A 6,925-nucleotide genomic window follows, 5' to 3' on the forward strand; every position below is an offset into this window, starting at 1 on the left:
TGAGATGCTCAACACAATGGAGGTCCCAATTAGCATTTGATACAAGCTCAACCACTTTCTGGGTGGTACGTATGGCGTCTTCGGTAATATTTTCGGGAAGAAAATTAGGCATGTTAGGTATCCAGGGGTCAGACTAGACCCGAATATTAGTATCATCACCTACTTTCCAGCAAGCATCTTTTAGCAAAAATTCTCTACCAGTAAGAATACTGCTCCAAGCCCAGGAGGCTCTAGGGCCTTTAGAGGCTTGCAAAAAAGACTTGCTAGGAAAATAAACAGATTTAAGTACTCTTACCCATAGATGATCAGGATTATTGATGAGTCTCCATGCAGTATTGGTTAGCAATGCATTATTGAAAAGGGTAAAGTCTCTGAATCCAAGACCACCATCTTTCTTCGGAGCACAAAGCTCATTCCACGCCTTCCAATGTATTTTTCCGTCAGAATCAGAGTCTACCCAAAAAAAGCTTGCTACCATACTGTCAAGTTCTTTGCAACTGTGTTTGGGAAACTTGAAACAAGTCATTGGAAAAATAGGTATGGCATTGATGACAGATTTTATCATAACTTCTTTTCCAGCGAAGGACATCTTACTCTCCCAGTTATGGACCTTTTTGCCTACCTTATCACACATATAGGCAAGAGCAGCAACTTTGGATCTACCCCATATAACTGGTAGTCCAAGATATATACCAGGTTCAGTGACAGCCTTAAACTGAAGAAAAGAGAAGACCTCATTTTTAATATCCTGAGGAGTATTGGAAGAGAAAAACAGAGAGGATTTGTCATAATTAATTCTTTGCCCATAAGCATTACAGTAGCAATCTAAAAGCTCCTTGAGGACACTGCCATTTTTCCTACTAGCTTTCAAAAACAGCATAGTATCATCAGCAAAAAGGCAATGGGTAAAAATCAGGCAATCTTTTGACAGTTGAACGCCCATCAAATCACCTTTTTCACTATGAGAACAAAGCATATAAGATAAGACCTCACCAGGAATGATGAAAGGTATGGAGACAGGGGGTCTCCTTGCCGGACACCTCTCTCTAGTGTAATCTTGGCTATGGTCGTGCCTGCTATTTGAATATTAAAACAAGAACATTTTACGCATTTCATGACCCAAGTTATCCATAACTCACAGAAACCCATTTTTCTGAAGACTTCTTTAATGAATTTCCATTCAAGCCTATCAAAAGCTTTGTTCATATCCATTTTAAAGGCAAATTCAGAGTCACTACCACCGTTTTTTAGTCTCAAGTAATGAAAGACTTCATGGACTAAGATTATATTGTCATGTGTGAGACGACCTGGGATGAAAGCATGTTGAGAAGGAGAGATAAATCAATCTAAAACTCTTTTAAATCTTGTTGCTAGAATTTTAGAGATGACTTTGAAAGCAAAGTTGCAAAGAGATATAGGTCGAAATTGTGAGACAGATTCTGGCCCTTCTATCTTTGGGATCAACACCAAATTAGTTTCATTAAACTTTCCAAAAGATTCATCTTTAAACAGAATGTTATTTACCAAAGCAAAGAGAGTTTCACTTACCTCCTCCCAAGATGCTTGGTAAAAATTTCCATTAAATCCATCAGGGCCGGGGGCTTTAGTGGCCCCTAAATGAAAGATAGCTTGCTTGAGTTCCTCTCTTGACATGCAGGAAACAAGCCAATCATTTTGCTCTTCACTTACACTTGGGTGTACATATGAAAGAACCAAATTGAGCTCTTTAATTTCACTGGCTGAGAAGAGATTGTCATAAAAGCCAGAGATTACTTGCGCCACATCCTGTTCATTATCAATCCAGAGGCCTGCAGGGGTCTTGAGTTTCAATATTTGATTTCTCTGTCTTCGAATTTGAATGGATTGATGGAAAAAATGGGTATTCTGATCTCCAGCTGTGAGCCATTGAATTCTAGGCCGCTGCCACTAGTTATTCTCCCCTTGTCTCCAGAATTCTTCAAGACCCGAAGAGAGAGCTTTCAATTGTTGCCTACTTTCTTAAGTAAAACTAGAGCTTTTAATCTTTGCAATCTGATTCAAAAGACCATTAATTGAAGTTCTGTTATTGGGAAAAGCCCCTTTAATCCATATAGATAGGGCTTTACTACATCTTTTAGTGCAATGATGAAACTGGGGAACAATAAATGCTGCATGAGGATCTTCAAAGTACCAAGATCTCTTGACAACACCTTAAACTCAGGATGATATGCCCAGTTGATTTCATACTTAAATGAAGGGGGCAAGTTTTGATGCTGGTAACAAAAACTAACCCATTGAAAGTGGTGGTAAGAAGCAACTGATTCTAAGATCAAAGATAGGGCTTTTGGGAATTTGTCACGGAAAGCTCCATTACCCATTGCCCTGTCAATACGTTCCATAATGCAATCTTCCTCAATTCTTTGATTACACCAAGTAAACCGGGGACCCTTTGATCCAATATCCAATAAATCACAGTTAGCAGCAAAATTTTGAAAATTCAAGATCCTACGCATAACGCAAGGATTCCCACCACTTTTCTCAGAGATAGATAAAAAATCATTAAAATCACCTACACAGAACCAAGGAGCTTTAATATTTCTACCAAAACCAGTTATCAAATTCCAGATTTGCCTCCTATCAGATTCAATCGGAGGGCCATAGATGTAAGTGATTGTTTCTGGAACTTCCCACGTTGAAGATGAAAAGTTGGTATGAGTGAAATTTTTACATGAATAAAGGACCTGAATATCGACCTCATTGGACCACCAAAAAGGCCAACCGGGTCAACATGCCAGGAGGAAATAAAACCACCATGATGACGGATTAGATCTAACTTCTCTGCCTTTTGTCTAATTTCCACCAGAAAAACAACAGCCGGCTTACTTTTGGAAATAACCTCCTTGAGGTTTTTTACTGTCAGGGGTTTTCCAATCCCCTAATAGTTCCCAGATAGGAGACTCATGGCACTCTGGTGGCTGTTTGAGGCCAGCCACCAGAACCTTCAGTGAAATTAGATTCTTTCTCATTACTTGGTCTAGCATTAAACTTCAACCAATTTGTGGGAAAATCAATTTCCTCCAAAATAGGAACATTAACTAGTGAATCATCCAAGCTAACAGAGGATTGAGGGTGAGGTCGAGGAGATTTTGCTTTCAGTTTCAACTTAATAGTCTTTCTAGCTGGTCGTTTGACAACTTTCCTCTCGATCTTGCTCTCTGCAACTACCTTGCTATCAACTTCTTCGGCAGATACTTCATCAGAGAAAAGCTCTCAACATTTTGGAATAGTTGGAGAACTAGGATCACTTAGACCGTGCTTAAGATTAAGCTGTTGAAGTTTCAATGACATTTCAGAGACAGGTGAGATAGGCGTGTACGGGACAATGGCTTTCGACAGATCAATTAAATCATCCTTGCTATGAGAGACACGTGGACTTTGGCATCTAATCAGTAATCACCTTGACCCTACGCTTCGGAGTGTCAAATTGAGAGCCTGGGATACTGATGATGCTAGATGGGCCAAATTCATACAGGTTGGTCTTTTTCGGTCCATTGCGCTGCAGTGGTGCCGAACAAGACGTAGGTAATCACCTTGACTCTACGCTTCGGAGTGTCAATTTGAGAGCCTGGGATACTGATGATGCTAGATGGGCCAAATTCATACAGGTTGGTCTTCTTCGGTCCATTGGGCTGCAGTGGTGCCGAACAAGACGTAGGTAAGGGCTCACGGATAGTTAGGCCCAAAGAATGAGAATTCTCTTTCTCTTGTCGTTTAGTGCTAGCCTGGCATTCCGTATCGGGAAACCCTGCTCCACTACCCTTGCCGAACGTTTGAGGGTGCATGAAATTGTTGCTGCTTGCATAACGGTTTTTGAAGCTATCAGGCATGTGCTCCTCTTGCGCTTTCTTTGCACTCGCCACCATGACTAGCAAGCCATCTTCCTCCTTCCAACTTGGTGCATGCTTAACCAATGCAAATTCATTAGTCCGAGAAGCTTCAACTGATAACCAGGGGCTAATACCTAGCCTTCTATCCTCCTCACTAAGGGCAGGGGATGAATTCTTACAACTTCAACTATCATGCCCAATGATTCCACAAGCATAACAGAAACTTTGAAGCCTCTCATATCTGATTGCAACCCAAAATTCAGACGAGTCAGGGCGGGAAGACCAGAATCCAGGAAGGAAGGGTTTAGTTGTATCAATAACCACCCTGGCTCCAAGAAAGTTACGGTGTAAGCGCCCTTCAACCTCAGGTTTCTCAAACCGGACAACATTTCCCACCAGAGAGCTCATGTTGATAACATTTTCATCACCCATAGTAGCATTTGGGAGATTGTGAAATTGAATCCATGAAGGAATCAGGTGGAATGACACATCATCAACAACCATATAATCCGACCATAGATAAAAACTAATAGTATCGCTGTGTACGACCCATGGTCTACCCCTCGGAATACGCTCCTTCATAGCAATGGCGTCAAAATGGAAAACAAATGTATTTATCCCAGCATCTATTATATCCACATCTTGGCCCTCCTCTAATCCCCAGGCATTTTGAACCATCTCGAGAATAGCGTTTCTGTTGAGGCATCGTCCCGATAAGATTCTTCCAATCAATGAGCCTTCAAATCGTGCCTGAGCAGGGAAGCTCTTCCAAACGAGATTAAATCATTGCTTCTGATGGCTGGGACCATCCATATTTTCTATTCGAGAGTTACCGGCCTTTTAAACACCAGAATGATAGAACAGAGAGTCAAAAGAAGAAAGAAAACAAAACTAACAAAGAAAAAGAAAAAACAAAGATGAACACTCTCAATATTTCCAATGCAGTGGGCGTTAGATATCACTCGCTAAAAGACACTCTCCACCGTGTCGGCACAGTGGGTGACGACGAGGCGCACACAGAGAAAAACCATTCGCCATAGAGAGAGCACATAACTTGAGCGTATTTCATTTGCAAGTTCGTTTCATGAGATGCAAAACTCTCTCATGAGGTATAGATTTCTTCCAAGAATTAATGGAAGAGTTCTTTTGCGAAAAGCGAAACTCTGTCAATAAGTGCAAGATATATACAACATTCTTCTTGCATATTCTGTTTGTGAAAATTTTCTTCCATCATAATTGTTGGATATTTTAATTATATAATGGTATTTCGAAAGCAATTTTATTAAAAAAACATTACTTTTGGTCCCTATATTTTGATTGGGTTTTGGTACAAGTCCCTATAATTTTTTTTATATACTAAGTCCCTACACTTTCCTCCATTTGCAACATTGATCCTTATATTTTTAAAGGGGCGTTGATGTGGCACAAATAATGTTAATAATACTAACATATCAATTAACATTATTAATTTATACTCACGTGTCAAATTAATGTTGACATGAAATTTTTAGTAAGCAATTTTTTTTTAAAAGCCTATATATAGAATTTATGTATTTTGCTAATTATTTAAAAAGTCCAGATCAATCTTCTTATTTGATTTGATGTAGGGTTTTTTTTTAAATTTTTTCTTATTAAATAATTTTATGTCAATATCATTTTGACATGTAAGCACAAAATTAATGATGTTAATTGACATGTCAGCATTATTAATATCATTTATGCCATATCAATGCCCTTTTGCAAATGTAGGGACCAATGTTGCAAAAGTAGGAAAATGTATGGATTTAGAGTATTAAAAATAAGGTGCAAGGACCTATACTAAAACCCAAACAAAGTGTAGGGACTAAAAATAGTGTTTTGGCAATTTTATTTTTATTAATGATATTAATTAACATTTAAATCTATTTATTTCATCATTGGTAATTTAAACACCATTATTTTTTAAAATTTTTTTAATTGCATTAAGGTGTCATTAATAAGTGTTATAATTGCCCAATGTTCATGACCTTTTGCCTATAAAAGGCAGTGTGGGTCATATAGTAGACGGTCACCACCTCGAGCTCTTACGCTGTAACCTCCTCCCATATTTCTCAATACAAGAGAAGATTAACATAATCATTACTTAAACACCAATTAGTAATCAAAGAATTTATTTAAAAAGCTTTGGCCAAATATTTGTTTTGCAAAATCACTAAAATCCCACCATATTAGAGCATCATACAGTGGAAGACAAAAAGTTGCATTCATATCATTTATTTCCTACCCTAAAAACCATAAAATCAAGTTGGAAATTAGGTCATACACTGCAACGTGCAATATGTGCACTGTGGCATGTGACATCATGCATTGTGACATCCAATCTGAAATTTCTGCTGTCATTTTGACAGTAAAATGACAAACTTTTAGCATGTGCTGTTTTCACATATGAAATTCAAGCAGAGTGATTCAAGGGCCTATATAAAGATTATCTCATAAGCTAGCTACTGAGATAGGTTTGGATATGATCTAACGGTCCAATCAAAATTTGGACACTCGGGTGCAAAAAGTCACTTTGTTTGAAAATTTTGCGCACTTAAGCATTCAAATCAATCCTTTTCTCTCATTAGACTATACAAGGCCTGGAATCAAGTCCAAAACTGATTGACCACAACATAACATGTGTGTGTGTGTATATATATATATATATTAAAAATTTAACCTCTCAATGGCCAATTTTCATATTTTTCCAACTTTACACAATATATTTCAAATTGGCACAACTGCCTTTTCTCAACACATTCACATCCATAACATATTTATTACTCAATCTTATCCTTAAATTACTCATTTCATCATAATTTCACACATGGGCCAGGATTTCACAAAATCACTACTCAAGACATGCATGCAATCCTATGGAAACTTATATACATATATATCCATAAGTTTTTAGTTCATTACACAAACTGAAAAGGATCCCATAACCACAGTACCACTATGCCGGTCCAGACTCTCTTTCTTTGCTCTGATCACTGCTCTATCTTGTAAAAATGTAATCACAGGGGTAAGATAAAAATCTC

The sequence above is a fragment of the Prosopis cineraria genome, unplaced genomic scaffold (genome assembly GCF_029017545.1).
Source record: "Prosopis cineraria cultivar Desert tree isolate PC_DT_omini unplaced genomic scaffold, ASM2901754v1 PC1, whole genome shotgun sequence".
Lineage (NCBI taxonomy): Eukaryota > Viridiplantae > Streptophyta > Magnoliopsida > Fabales > Fabaceae > Prosopis > Prosopis cineraria.